This window comes from Rhinoraja longicauda, chromosome 39, assembly GCF_053455715.1.
Source record: "Rhinoraja longicauda isolate Sanriku21f chromosome 39, sRhiLon1.1, whole genome shotgun sequence".
Taxonomy (NCBI): Eukaryota; Metazoa; Chordata; class Chondrichthyes; order Rajiformes; family Arhynchobatidae; genus Rhinoraja; species Rhinoraja longicauda.
In genome coordinates this window covers 17099756-17116087 of record NC_135991.1, presented here as the reverse complement: position 1 = coordinate 17116087, position 16332 = coordinate 17099756, and the positions used below count along the sequence as shown (strand labels likewise).

The following is a 16332-nucleotide window of genomic DNA, read 5'->3' as shown; positions in this document are numbered from 1 at the left end:
GTTGCTCCAGCAATGTGTCTAACTTTTATGGCGAGTCTGGAAGCTTGTTCTTTGTTAAAGAAGTTTATTGCAGCAGCAATATTCGATTACAAAGTATAACAAACGGATTTACAGACAACCATTAAATCAAACTGTTTGCTTCGAAGTTCTCTTCCCACTGACTGGTTTTGGGCACCAAAACCACCACCCGACCTAGCTGGCCAATCCGAGGGTTCGACTCTCAGGACCAATCCCTGTGGTCACTACACTTTTGTATAAACCAACATCTGCAGTTCCTTGTTTCTACATTTCACATCACCCAGATTCAATTTCAGTTGTATCAAGGTCAGGTTATCATCACTTTAGTAAAGATACATCCATTGATTCTGACACTGTGCCCTCTGGTCTGAGACTCTCCCACTAGTGGTAACATCCTTTTAGTTTTGAGATACAACACAGAAACAGCACAATTCTAGTTGCACCAGAAAAAAAATCACCATTAAAAACCCTGGACACTTCAAATGACACAATTGAAAGGAAATATCACCACAATTAATCAAAGAAGTAAACACATTTCAGGAGAAAGCAACATCTTCTCACCTGCCTCCTGCCCTGGCGACATAGATCCACATCAGACACAAGGGGGGACACCCTGTCTCTAGCCAGAACACTGCTCCCAACAACAGCCCAGGACAACTGCACTCAGACACTCCCACAACTCCTTTTATACAGAGGTGTTGGCAATTACCCATCACATTTCAATCCTATCACCACATTAACCCTTCGCCCACCAGTGGCCGGTCAATGTTTGTTGCACACATCACAATGTCCACCTGGGGGCAGTAGTTGTCTGGGTGACAATAATTGCCCTCTATTGACTCATTGCTGTTTGCACAAAGTGTTAGAGAAAACCAGAAGACATAGGAGCAGAATTAGGCCATTCGGCCCATCGAGTCTACTCCACCATTCAATCATGGCTGATTTATCTCTCCCTCCTAACACCATTCTCCTGCCTTCTCCCCATATCCCCTGACACCCGCACTAATCAAGAATTTGGACTAGGATGGAGAAAGTGGGGTGAGAGATGGGAGCAGGCCAAAGCCTGGCAAGTGATAGATTGATACAGGTGAGGGGGGGGGGTGGTTGGCAGATGGATGAAGTAAAGTGACAAAGGCTAGAGGTGAAAAGGAGACAAAGGTTGTCAGATAAGGAGATGAGAGCATTGAAATGTAAAGCCAGAGGAATGGATATGGGTGCAAGAGGAAGGAGGAAAATACAGGACTCAGGGATGAGAGATGTGTGTACAGAGGGGGAGGAGCAGTGACTGAGGTGTTGGGGAAGTGTGTACACCAGGGTGGGGGTGCAGGGTAAGAGGAACAGTATGCTCATCTCCCTCTCAGACCCCCAGGGGGTGAAGGGGGTAAAAGGGAAATATGGGGCTCTGAGAGGGAGATGAGCATACTGTCCCTCTTACCCTGCACCCCCACCCTGGTATACACACTTCCCCAACACCTCAATCACTGCTCCTGTATACCTCCCTCAAGGTACACCTGTATACCTCCCTCAAGCTTTACATTTCACGCCTCCTCTCCTTCTGACACATTCTCACATTTTCATCCCTAGCCTTTGTCACTTACTCCACAATTAGCCCCTCACCTTGCTCCACCTGTCACTTGCTAGGCTTTGCCTCACCCTACCTCACTTTCCCAGCTTTCCCCCACTCCTGTCCGAAGGATTCCAACCGGATACATCTATCCATTTGCTTCACATATGCTGCCTGACCTACCAAGTTCCTCCAGCACTGTTATTTTTGTTCAAGATTCCAGCGCCCCAAATTGAAAGAACCTTGAATAAAAAATCATTAATTTGGTTTTGAGATAGTGTGGAAACAGGCCCTCTGGCCCACTGAGTCCGCACATTCCAGCGATCACCCCATACACTAGCACTATCTACACACTAGGGACAGTTTACTAAAACCAATTAACACACAAATCTGAATGTCTTTGGCGTGTTGAAAGAAGCCAGAACACCTGGAGAAAACCCACGTGGTCATGGTGAGAACGTACAAACTGTGCAGACAACACATGTTGTCAGGATTGAACCCAGGTCTCTCGTGCTGTGAGGCAGCAACTCTACCACTGTGCTGCCTAATCTTCCCAAAGCACTGAAGCCCAAGAGTGGGTTTGAAACAGGAGCCTTACCTTAATGCCATCTCCATAAAGACCAGATCTAGATAGAGTTGACGTCAAAGACGTACAAAACAGTCAAATTAATACACCACAAATATTGAACTCTACTTTCCCTGAAACAGGAGCCAAGTACAATTACTTTAACCAGGGAACATGGCTATGTCCAAAAACAAAGTGCTGGAGGCGTTCAGCAGTTCAGGCACCAACTACCTGACTGCAAGGTGAATGGACAGACGACAGTGAGATTGGATCCTTCAGACTGATGGGGTTGGGTGAAGTAGAAGAGGTGGGAGCGAGTCAAAGTCTTGTACCTGATCGGTGGATGCAGTAGAGGGAGGTTATTGGGAGAGGGGAGCAGTCGGTGACAAAGGCTGGATGTGAAAAGTAGACAAAAAGGGTCAGATAAGGGGAGAAGAGGGTTGAAATGTAAAGCTGGAGGGGTGGGGGTGGAAGGGGAAGGAGGGAAGTATAGGACTTGGGGATGGGAGATGTGAAGCTGGAGGGGTGGGGGTGGAAGGGGAAGGAGGGAAGTATGGGGCTTGGGGATGGGAGATGAGCGTACAGAGGAAGGGAAAGGAGCAGAGTGACTGGGGTGGTGGGAGAGGAGGGCACACCAGGGTGGGGATGCAGGGAAAGAGGGAGGTTTCCCTTCCTCAGTACGCTCATCTCCCATCTGTGTGTAACATGTCTTTCATCCCTCTTTCCCCTCCCCTGGACCATTACACCCACACACCTCCCTCTGGACTACATTTCACTCCTCTACTTATCCAACACATTGTCACTTTTTCATCTCTAGTCTTCACTTACTCCACCCATCTATTATTCACCCCCTCACCTGTTCTGCCCATCACTTGCCAGGCTTTGCCCACCCCGCCTTACTTTTTTAGCTTTCTTCCCCCACTCCAGTCTGAAGGCTCCTGACCAAGTACATCTGTCCATTTCCTACAGATGCTGCCTGATCCATCGAGTTCCTCCAGCACTGCTTTTATTGCTAAAGATCCAGCATCATGAAATATAAAACCCTTCACCAAAAATAAAGAGGAAATAATCTTTCAAAGACTTATCCCCACTGAAACCAAAAGAGGGGTTGAAATAGGGGCCTTACCTTCACACCATCTCCATGAAGATCAAATCCAGATAGACTGGATAAGGTTGCAGGAACGTTACAGGGCCTGCAGCAGTTCACAATATCAGAGGAAACCCGACCACAACAGAAAAGACACTACTTTAACTGACAAAAACACTGAATTAAATGTGACTTGTGCATCAGGAGAACAGCAATGGGGAAGAATTTATTCTATGTTATGCCCACATTTGGCAGAGTGGGAAGAGACAGTCTAACCCCAGCAGACACTTCCAGCAGCACAGGTCCACTCCTTGGAGATCCTGGATGAAAATAAACACAAATTATTCAGAAGGTGACAGCAAAAAGGACAGATTGCAGCAACGCAAATACTCGCCAAACCAAATATAGATTTAGACCAACTCTAAAGAATTAGAGTGGGGTGAATGGAAGGGGCAGGATTAGTAACTTGTAATAAGACTCAAGAGCCATGATTATTTAACTCAATTTCCCTAGGATAGTTTTAACCATGGAATAACTAGGTCAGAAACAGTGCTGGAGCTACTCAGTGGGTCAAGCACCATCTGCCCGACTGCAAAGGGATGGACAGATGGAGTTGCACATCAGGACCTTTCAGACCAATGAAGTTGGGAGAAAGCTGGAAAGAAATGGGAGCAGCACAAAGCCTGGTGAGCGATGCTAGATACAGTTGGGGGCTGATTAGCAGATAGGGGAGTAGTGACAAAAGCTAGAGGTGAAGAGGAGACAAGTGTCAGACAAGGAGAAGTCATGTGACATGCAAAGCCAGAGGGAGGGATCTGGGAAAGAGGGGAATGTGGGACAGGGATGAGTGTACAGAGGAGGGGAACGGAGTAGGGTGACCGGAGTGTTGAGGGAGGAGCACACCAGGAGTGTGGGGAAATATGGGGTTTCCCTTCATCAGTATGCTCATCGATATTTCCAAGTCTCATTTCCTTTTATACCAACCTGTCCCATTACACCTGGACACCTGTCCCATTACACTTCATAGACGTACAAGTCCGTGGTTAATTGGCTTGGTAAATGTAAACATTGTCCCTAGTGTTTGTAGGATGGTGTTAATGTGCGGGGATCACTAGTCGGCGCCGACTTGGTGGGCCGAAGGACCTGTTTCCACGCTGTATCTCTAAACACCTGGATACCTGTCCCATTTCACCTGGATACCTTGCTCCAGCTTTACATTTCACACCTCTGAAATGGTTTATCACCTTTTCACCTCTAGCCTTTGTCACTTACTCCACCCATCTGCCCATCATCCCCCTCACCTGTATCCATCCACCACTCACCTGTCCCATTTCCCTTTTCCAACCTTCTCCCACTACTCCAGTCTGAAGGCTTCCAAGCGGATAAGTCATCTGTCCATTTCCTCCACAGATGCTGCCTGACCTGCTGAGTTGCTCCAGCAATTTGTGTCTTTTTTATTCTAAACCAGCACCTGCAGTTCCTTGATTTTCATCCCAAATCTTCCCTGGTTTCAGGGCTTTTACAAACTTTAGCATCTGGGCAATGGGTGCATTGTGGGGAAAGGAAACATGTCACGGAATAATAAAGAAGCATTTTGCAGTAAAGAGCACAATTATATCTAATTTGTAGACAGCGTTCTCAATGTGCAGTGAATTCATAAACAGGTCACTCCAATTTGTGGTCAACAGTCCCATCGTGTGGTGATCCGCTGCACTGCAGGCCCGTCCAATATGTGGTCAACACTCCCACCCTGTGGTGATATGCTGAACAGGCAGGCCCGTCTGATATGTGGACAAAGTCCTGGTTTGACTTGGCAGCAATAACAATTCCTGGCAATATCCTCATAAATCTTCGCTGCACCCTTTCCCAGGGTTGCCAAGCACTGCAGACAGAGATAGGATCAGCTCTTTGGGGAATTTTATACATCCTTACTCCAATCCACAGCAGACAAATTGTATCAAATCACTGGGTTCACAGTAAGAATGCCCCTCAGGTCCCTTCAGCCCAATATTCTACATTATCCCTGCATCTGTCCAACTCCTTGTTCCACATTGTGCTTCAATCATTAACAATTGTCACTGATGCAACATTGTACCGCAGATAGACACAAAGGGCTGGAGTAACTCAGAGGGTCAGGCAGCATCTCTGGAGGAAAAGGATGGGTGATATATTGGGTAAGAATCCTTCTTCTGTTCCATCCCAAAATCTCTTGTTTCTCCAGAGATGCTGCCTGATCCACTAAGTTACTCCAGCAATGCGTCTAACTTTGGTATAAACCAACACCTGCAGTTGCTTGTTTCTACATTTTACATCACCCAGAATCAATTTTAGTTGTGTCAAGGTCAGGGTATCATTACTTTAGTAAAGATACATCCTTTCATTCTAACACTGTGCCCTCTGGTCTAAGATGCTCCCACTAGCGGAAACATCCTTTTAGTTCGGAGATACAGCATAGAAACAGCACAATTCCAGTTGCAACAGAAAAAAAATCATTAAAACCCTGGACACTTCAAATGACACAATTGAAAGGAAAAGACAGCATCATTAATCAAAGAAGCAAACAGATTTCAGGAGAAAGCAATAATGTTCTCACCTACCACCTGCCCTGGAGACATAGATCCACACTTCTTCTCCCTACTCCAGTCTGTAGGTTCCTGACCCAATGCATCTGTCCATTTCCTACAGATCCTGCCTGCCCATCGAGTTCCTCCAACATTGTTTCCTACAGATCCGTGCATCAGACCCTAACCCTAACCCTAACCCTAACCCTAACCCTAACCCTAACCCTAACCCTACTCCAAAATCGCACAAAGAACAAGTACAGGGGGACCTGTTTAGATTCTATCGAGCCATCATGTTAATACACCACTTTTGTGACGTGGAGTCGGAGGAAAGATTACCCTTCACCCCACGCACAGGATGGACCCCAGATGAGGACCAGGTCCCTAGAGAGATCACAGAATTCATGACAGAAACAGCATCTGCCATCAGGGACATGCCCATGACAAAGGATAGGCCCAATCTCACCAGAAAAGAGAGGGAGGCCATGGCAGAACTGAGGGACAACAATGAGATAGTGATCAAACCAGCAGACAAGGGGAGCAGTATCGTCATCATGGACAGACAACAGTACCTGTTCGAGGCGCACAGACAACTGAACAAGGTAGAACACTACACCAAGTTAGATGAGCCTATATATAGAGAAACACAAGAGGAAATAGGGGAAATCTTGGAGGAGCTTAGGACGTCAGGATACATCCGACAGAAACAAGTGGAATACCTAACAGGAGCACAACCCAGGGCGAGGAAATTCTATATGCTCCCAAAGATACACAAAAACCCAGACACGTGGACGGTGCCTGGAGAAATACCTCCAGGTAGGCCCATTGTGTAAGACTGCAGTAGCGAATCCTACGGGGTAGCAGAATACATTGACCACTATCTCAATCCACTGGCACAGCAACACCCTAGCTACATTAAAGACACCTACCACTTCACTCGAATAGTCAACTCCCTTAGCATACCACCCGATGCGATACTCTTTACCATGGATGTGGAAAGCCTGTACACAAACATAGAGACAGACAGGGGGATAGAGGCGGTTAAAAACACCCTGCAGAGAAATCCTGACCTGGAGAGACCAGACGAGGCCTTAGTCAAATTACTTTACCTGGGATTGACAAAGAACGATTTTGAATTTAACGGGGAGTTCTACCTACAAGTTAAAGGGACGGCAATGGGGAAGAAGTTTGCCCCGGCTTATGCCAACATATACATGGCAGAGTGGGAAGAGACGGCCTTCCTGAAATGCCCCAAGCGCCCCATGTGCTACTACAGGTTCTTAGATGACATCTGGGGAGTGTGGACACACTCAGAAGGGGAGTTAGAGGGGTTCATCGACATACTTAATGCCCACCACCCTTCCATCAAAATTAAAGCTTTGACAAGCAGGGAGAGGGTAGACTTCCTCGACACTACAGTCTTTAAACTACCGTCAGCTGACGACCAAGACCAAAAACTAGCCACCAAAGTCTTTTTCAAACCCACAGACACCCACACCCTTTTACACACCACGAGCCACCACCCAAAACACACCTTTAGGGGTATTGTCAAGTCACAACTGACACGCTTTCACCGGATATGCACCAGGGAGGAGGACTTTGCCCAGGCCACCACCACCCTTTTCACCGCTCTCAGGCAGAGGGGGTACTGCAGACGTAGATTAAGACACATTAAGGCAGACTTCCTAAAAGGCACGCAAGGACCCAGACCCAGGCCAGGCTTGACACGCAACTTGCCACTAATAACAGGGTACGGTAGCATGGCCGTCCAGGCCCACAAAATAGTCAAGGGCCGCTTTGAACAATTCCAAAGAGGATTTGTCACACTGCAGGGATACAAAGCAATGTCAGCGTTCAAGAGGGCTAAAAACCTGAAGGATATCTTGGTCAGTACTAGCCTCGAAACGAGCTCAGGCTGCGGTCAAAGGCAGAGTAGGGCCTGTATTCACTTGACAATAGCCAAAAACATAGAGAACACTGTGACGGGAAAGAGAAAGCAGATAGCACAGAGAATAACCTGCGAGCAAAAGAATGTAGTGTATGCAATTAAATGTAAGCAGTGCCACTTACTGTACATTGGCGAAACAGGCAACAGCCTCAGAGTCAGACTGACAGGACACATCAGCAACATCACGAGGGGAGACCAGTCCGTCCCCATTAGCAGACACTTCCAACAGCACGGGGTCCAGTCCCTTGAGATCATGGGTCTGGAAACAAACGTAAATTGGTCAACCGGGCGTAGGAAGAGGGCAGAGAGGCTATGGATCAAAGCGTTACAGACGAAAGAACCCAATGGCCTGAACCTAGCATAAACTCAAACTTAGGGTGGAACCTGACTGACTCCTAAAAATCGACAGAAGGGCAAGTTAAAAGGCGAACAGATTTGGACAAGGGTGATGAGACCGTGGGCCAGACTAAAGTGGCAGTATATGGCGAAAAGGAATCTCCAGGGGGAGATCATTAAGCGCCAGAGGGCATTTTGGCCTACTGTCCAACAAATCACAACCTAACCTATGCAGTGACACGGGCCTCATCACCCGGGCAAATCAAAACCGCAGGAGTGGCCGGCCACACAAAAGATTCAAAGAGTCAGGAGGGGGAAACCTAATCCACGGGGAAATATGGTATTAAGATACCAACCTAAATAGCGTTGACAAGAATAATTACAGGCACAGACTTATACATCCCTCCAAACAGGCAGGATGCAAACATATGGTTGGACAGGAGAGGGCAGTCACAGCATGAAGGGACATTAATACACAACTAAAGTGACCATCTCTGCAAGCTGGGGATGCTGTTTCAGATAAGATTACAAGGAGAAAGGATTATAATATGATTACAACTCTCAACACTCACCCCAACAAGAATGGCAATACCCCCCCACCCTCATCCCAGAGGGGGTCCCTATGCTCCCTTCCCCACCCATAAACCTAACCCTAACACCAGACTACACCAGACCACCCCAAACAGTCCCCAAAAAACCCTAGGCACCCACCCTCAAACCGCAGCAAGTTAGGCGGCACCCTCCATCCTCACGCCAGAGATGGCCCCTGTGCCCACACCCCAAACCTAACCCTAACAGCGGACTGCACTGGATCACCCCAAACAGTCCCGAAAAGACCCTTGGCACCTACCCTCAACTCAACAAGGATAGGCTATAACCCCCACCCCCAGAATCTAACCGTAACATCAGGTTGCATAGGCCCTCCCCAAACAACCCAAAAGAGGATCTTAAACCTTTGTAAATAGATGATTCAACCTGCATCAGAGGACCCCTTAGACCCAGAGACCCCCCATCACACCTGGAACACAGCTAGCTCCCCCAGAAAAGATGGACTATTGAAGGGAGCGATAGGACCCTTACACACTCACAACACGATGCCCACTCCCACCTCAGCCACAACCCCCCCCCCCCCCCCCACCACACAATGGCCACAGACCAGGGATGGGTTTGCAAAGCACACTCACTCACAACAAAGATTGCAGAACATGATAATAGACAGGAGGCCAGAGGAATGCAGAAAACATTAACAGCAGATCAAAAAGCAGGAGGCCAGGAACACAGCCAAAGAACACAAAGAAGTGGACCGACGAGTTGGGACAAAGAATAGGGATGACATCAGCAGTCCCAACCAAAGTGACCGGTCCTAAGACAACACATGGGAGGAATAAACCCAGAAAGGGAGGTACTTTCAACCCACCCTTTATAAACCACACACCGACCAGAAGTAGATCTCTTTCCCTGATGAAGCTACAGCGATAGCGAAACTGGAAAAGTCGTTGCCCAGTCGGGAAGAGTTCGGCAAGCGGTCCCCGCAAGCTGGAAAGAAAACCAAAGACTTGGTGAGCACCTTGGTGTTAACCTTACGCAGCTAGAAATAATTGATGTAAAGAATTGATGTTTATAGTTTACTGCACTAGCATTACAGTACAGTTTATTACAGTATAAATTTTCTCTACACTCTACTAACCAAACCAGAAATGAGTAATAGCATGCAGATGTTAGGGGGGGCAGAGTTTAACAATGGGAATCTCGACCAGCACAGGAATCAATCGAGACCGAGGGATTCCTTTGCAGTCGCTGTTCGAGTGATTTATAAAATGGCCCAGACTCTACACCATCTGAGGGTTCTGCAAGAGCAGAGCCAACCTCCTAGAGGTATCAGGAGACAGGCGAGGATATTGACACACTTTATAAAACCGGCTAATCCCACCCAGGCAACATTACAAAAATTGGCCTCTAATGCTGACACCTGGGCAGAACAAACACGACAAATTTTGGTTGAACATTACCAAAACAGCTTGTATGATCTGGACAAAGTGTACCTGGAGGGCGAACCGACCAATCGGGTCCAGGAGGCGGTCGCCAAAGCCTTAATTTGGAACAAGAAAAATTTGGGGGATAAATTTAAAATCCGAATTGAGGATTTGAGAGAACGAGTCTTGGGCCTAACCTCAGAGACGGGACTGAGACAGAGAGGCAGCCTGCGGGAGCCCCAGCCCCGCAGGCACACCGCCGCAACTTCCAATGTTGCGGTACACATACCGCAGGCGTTGTTTGCTGTTTCGCAGGAGAGCCGGATCGACCGACCCCAGGCCAAATGGACGACTGCCCGGACGGCGCCCCGACCCGCTCCTGCTCCCCGCAGCCCCGACATTACTCCCCCCACCACCCCGGTGCGCCCACCCATCAGCCCCGAGATCGTAGTGTTGCGGCGGCTGGACCTCCTGGCGCAGGCCGGCTCCCCGCCACGCGACCCCCAGGCCCACCTCCAGTGGGACAGCGCGGTCCCGTCAGAGGACTGGACATGTTGCCCGAGCACCGAATCCCCCAGCACGTCAGCCCCGATCCACCGGGGCCCCGACACTCACGCCCAGTTGCCCCGTAGACCACGGGTACAGCGGAGACCTTCCCGGGGTGAGACCGAATCGAACGCGCAGCCTGCAGGGCCTGAGCCTGGACATGACGCCACTGCCCCGTTGCAACAGGCAACCTTGTCCCGCCCGGCAGTCCCCTCTCCCCCACCGGCTCCTTCCACATCCACACACAGGGTCCCATCACCCAGGGAGAGACCAGCACGCAAGACCTGCACACAACAGCATAGGGTCCCCACGGCCCCGACCACCGACACAGTGAGGGACTCACAGGACGACTTCCAGCAGCACACACAGGGGGGTCCGGTAAATAACAGGCAGAGACAGGCTGAAGTAACTAGGCATCCCAATTCAAAACAGAAGAATGTAACCTGGAAACTCCAGCCCGTTTTAATAATTGGAGATTCCAACATTTCTAGGATCCCAAAATGTCCCAACGACAACACACAATTGGACAGCTATCCAGGAGCCAAATTTATACATGGCACTGCCATCCTCGACAAATTAGGGGAATGCCCAGAAACTCAGAAAGTGGTTCTTTCAATGGGCATCAATAATCGGACACAAAGACCACTGACGGCCATCAAACAACTCCAAGCACTAGTCAAGATGGCCAGTCGTAAATTCCCTAATGCTAGCATATGGGTCCCAGTCATCAACTTCAGCCAGTCTCTCCCAGCACCAGAGCAGGAAACACAGGCAGCTCAACGACCACATACAGACCAAGAGGCACATACCCGCTCTCCCTCCCGGCCAGTTCAGAGTAGGCCCAGATCACATTCACTGGACAGAGAACACGGCCCGAGCCATGATCCGAGAGTGGATGAAGTCTTTAAACTAATGGGGACACCATGCCAAGAGAGGCAGGGCCTACAATTAGGTAAAACCATCATCAACCTTTCCCAGACATTCACCCTCACCAAAATCCAAGAGAGAGTATTGAACAGGGGCCTCACCTTCGTCCCTACTCCAAAATCGCACAAAGAACAAGTACAGGGGGACCTGTTTAGATTCTATCGAGCCATCATGTTAATACACCACTTTTGTGACGTGGAGTCGGGGGAAAGATCACCCTTCACCCCACGCACAGGATGGACCCCAGATGAGGACCAGGTCCCTAGAGAGATCACAGAATTCATGACAGAAACAGCATCTGCCATCAGGGACATGCCCATGACAAAGGATAGGCCCAATCTCACCAGAAAAGAGAGGGAGGCCATGGCAGAACTGAGGGACAACAATGAGATAGTGATCAAACCAGCAGACAAGGGGAGCAGTATCGTCATCATGGACAGACAACAGTACCTGTTCGAGGCGCACAGACAACTGAACAAGGTAGAACACTACACCAAGTTAGATGAGCCTATATATAGAGAAACACAAGAGGAAATAGGGGAAATCTTGGAGGAGCTTAGGACGTCAGGATACATCCGACAGAAACAAGTAGAATACCTAACAGGAGCACAACCCAGGGCGAGGAAATTCTACATGCTCCCAAAGATACACAAAAACCCAGACATGTGGACGGTGCCTGGAGAAATACCTCCAGGTAGGCCCATTGTGTCAGACTGCAGTAGCGAATCCTACGGGGTAGCAGAATACATTGACCACTATCTCAATCCACTGGCACAGCAACACCCCAGCTACATTAAAGACACCTACCACTTCACTCGAATAGTCAACTCCCTTAGCATACCACCCGATGCGATACTCTTTACCATGGATGTGGAAAGCCTGTACACAAACATAGAGACAGACAGGGGGATAGAGGCGGTTAAAAACACCCTGCAGAGAAATCCTGACCTGGAGAGACCAGACGAGGCCTTAGTCAAATTACTTTACCTGGGATTGACAAAGAACGATTTTGAATTTAACGGGGAGTTCTACCTACAAGTTAAAGGGACGGCAATGGGGAAGAAGTTTGCCCCGGCTTATGCCAACATATACATGGCAGAGTGGGAAGAGACGGCCTTCCTGAAATGCCCCAAGCGCCCCATGTGCTACTACAGGTTCTTAGATGACATCTGGGGAGTGTGGACACACTCAGAAGGGGAGTTAGAGGGGTTCATCGACATACTTAATGCCCACCACCCTTCCATCAAAATTAAAGCTTTGACAAGCAGGGAGAGGGTAGACTTCCTCGACACTACAGTCTTTAAACTACCGTCAGCTGACGACCAAGACCAAAAACTAGCCACCAAAGTCTTTTTCAAACCCACAGACACCCACACCCTTTTACACACCACGAGCCACCACCCAAAACACACCTTTAGGGGTATTGTCAAGTCACAACTGACAAGCTTTCACCGGATATGCACCAGGGAGGAGGACTTTGCCCAGGCCACCACCACCCTTTTCACCGCTCTCAGGCAGAGGGGGTACTGCAGACGTAGATTAAGACACATTAAGGCAGACTTCCTAAAAGGCACGCAAGGGCCCAGACCCAGGCCAGGCTTGACACGCAACTTGCCACTAATAACAGGGTACGGTAGCATGGCCGTCCAGGCCCACAAAATAGTCAAGGGCCGCTTTGAACAATTCCAAAGAGGATTTGTCACACTGCAGGGATACAAAGCAATGTCAGCGTTCAAGAGGGCTAAAAACCTGAAGGATATCTTGGTCAGTACTAGCCTCCAAACGAGCTCAGGCTGCGGTCAAAGGCAATGTAGGGCCTGCATTCACTTGACAATAGCCAAAAACATAGAGAACACTGTGACGGGAAAGAGAAAGCAGATAGCACAGAGAATAACCTGCGAGCAAAAGAATGTAGTGTATGCAATTAAATGTAAGCAGTGCCACTTACTGTACATTGGCGAAACAGGCAACAGCCTCAGAGTCAGACTGACAGGACACATCAGCAACATCACGAGGGGAGACCAGTCCGTCCCCATTAGCAGGCACTTCCAACAGCACGGGGTCCAGTCCCTTGAGATCATGGGTCTGGAAACAAACGTAAATTGGTCAACCGGGCGTAGGAAGAGGGCAGAGAGGCTATGGATCAAAGCGTTACAGACGAAAGAACCCAATGGCCTGAACCTAGCATAAACTCAAACTTAGGGTGGAACCTGACTGACTCCTAAAACTCAACAGAAGGGCAAGTGAAAAGGCGAACAGATTTGGACAAGGGTGATGAGACCGTGGGCCAGACTAAAGTGGCAGTATATGGCGAAAAGGAATCTCCAGGGGGAGATCATTAAGCGCCAGAGGGCATTTTGGCCTACTGTCCGACAAATCACAACCTAACCCTAACCCTAACCCTGACCCTGACCCTGACCCTAACCCTAATTTATTTATTTATTTATTTTAATTTTTAATTTTTAATTTTTTAAAGCATATGTACAAATAATAATAAACGACAAGCTGGTTATAGAATTCTTACATAGCTTCAATTTTTAAACTTTTTAAAAAAAATAAAGATGAAAAGATACTGAAAAAAAAAACTATAAACTATTAGAGGGAAAGCGAAGAAAAAAGAGAATGACAAATATAAAGATTATGGGGACAGATCCGGGAGTTAATGAGTATAGTTGTACATCCAACCCTAAACTCAAGTTTTAACTTTAGTTTTAAATTTTAGTTTTGTGACAAACCCATTTACTTTTTTAAAAATTCAATAAATGGAGACCATATTTTTTAAAAATAGATCTGGTTTGTCAATGAAGGCAAACCTTATTTTTTCCAAATGCAAGGTCTCGGTCATTTCCGTAATCCACATTTTAATTGTGGGGGTTACTGTTTTTGTGGGGGTTTAATTGTGGGGGTTACTGTTTTTGTGGGGGTCGCAGTTATTAAACTGTAGTCAAGAAAGCATCTCTGACTTAACGTAAAATTTGTAATGTGTTCTTATAATCCTAAAATTATTAATTTTGGATCTAAATCCAGTTGGTTATCGATAACTTTGGAAATGATTTTTAAAATATCGATCCAAAAATTTTGCATATTTGCACAAGTGTGAGTTAAATTGGCTTCTTGAAATTGACATTTATCACAAATAGGGGAGATACTTGGGAAGATCCTGTTTATCATATCATATCATATCATATCATATATATACAGCCGGAAACAGGCCTTTTCGGCCCACCAAGTTCGTGCCGCCCAGCGATCCCCGTACACTAACACTATCCTACACCCACTAGGGACAATTTTTACATTTACCCAGCCAATTAACCTACATACCTGTACGTCTTTGGATTTTGTCTTCGAATAATGTAGTCTGTGTAATATTTTAAATTGTATTAATGAGTGTCTAGTGTTTAACGAGCATTGATGTATGTGTTGTAAACTTTCGCCCCATATGTCTTGCGTTATGGGTTGAGACAATTCGTCCTCCCATGCTCGTCTATATGATTCTGATGATGGAATGTCGGTATCTAAAAGAGTATTATAAATATAAGATATTAATTTATTTGTATTGTAGTGACGGTTCAAGCATTCATCAAGAATTCCTGGGCCTCTAAATCTATATTCTTGCGTATGTGATTTTACATAATCTCTGAGTTGTAAATATCTAAAAAAATTATTAGCATGTAATCCATACTTCTGTTGTAATTCCTGAAAAGAGAGAAAAGTTCCCTTATGATAGAGGTCTCTCACCATTTTAATTCCATAACTTTTCCATTGAATGAATCCTCTCTATCTGACACAGACGGTTTGAAAGAAGGGTTATTTGCAATGGGTAGGAAGAAAGATAAATTACTTAATTTTAAAGTGAGTTTTAATTGTTTCCAAATACGGATAACACTATGTTTCCTCCATATGTTTTTTATTCAAAGTTATTGGGGCGAATAAGATCGCACCAATGTCAAATGGTAAGCAATCCTCGTCTCCAACTTTAACCAATCTGGTTGCCGATCAATGTCGTCCAGCCAGAAGGTTATATTTTTAATATTAACCGCCCAGTAATCATATCATATCATATCATATATATACAACCGGAAACAGGCCTTTTCGGCCCACCAAGTCCGTGCCGCCCAGCGATCCCCGCACATTAACACTATCCCACACCCACTAGGGACAATTTTTACATTTACCCAGCCAATTAACCTACATACCTGTACGTCTTTGGAGTTTGGTAAAATAGGAAGTTTGGTAAAGTGAATCCTCCATTAGTTTTAGACTTGCATAAATGTCTTTTATTTATTCTATGGGTCTTATAATCCCAAATAAAATTAGTAATAATTGAATCAATTTTTTTGAAATTTTTTTTTTGGAAGGTGTATCGGGATTGCTTGAAATAAGTATAATAGCTGTGGGAGGAAGATCATCTTTATAGCATTAATTCGACCAGCTAGTGAAATGGGGAGTGTTTTCCAAAATTGGATATTTCTATGTAATTTAGTAACTAAAGAAGGGAAATTTGATTTAAATAAAGAAGTATATTTCCTAGTCACGTAGATTCCAAGGTATTTGAACTTTTCATAGGCAATTTTAAAAGGGAATTGTTGAAGTATAGCCGGATTTTGTTCCGTAATTGGCATGATTTCGCTTTTGTGCCAATTAATTCTATCCGGAGAATGAGCCAAATTGAGTTGTGAGATTTAGTAAATTCGGAATGCTAATTTCAGGGTTTGTGATGTATAATATAGTACATCATCTGCATATAAGGAAATGTTGTTAATTGTATGTTTAGTGTTATAGCCATGAATGTCTGGGTGTGATCTGA

At 46.5% G+C, this 16332-nt stretch overlaps 1 long non-coding RNA gene across 2 annotated transcripts; it reads right to left on the bottom strand.

Moving 5' to 3' along the window:
• Window positions 1-3421: 3421 nt before the first annotated feature.
• LOC144611255 (uncharacterized) lies at window positions 3422-13560 on the bottom strand. Of its 2 annotated transcripts, none has more exons than XR_013549496.1 (4): window positions 13474-13560; window positions 9497-9615; window positions 7866-8002; window positions 3422-3554 (listed from the first exon to the last, which is right to left on the bottom strand). It is a non-coding gene; the product is annotated as an uncharacterized LOC144611255 (long non-coding RNA). The 2 variants fall into 2 exon arrangements; XR_013549497.1 differs by lacking the exon at window positions 13474-13560 and adding an exon at window positions 10668-10744.
• Between the last annotated feature and the right edge of the window lie 2772 nt (window positions 13561-16332).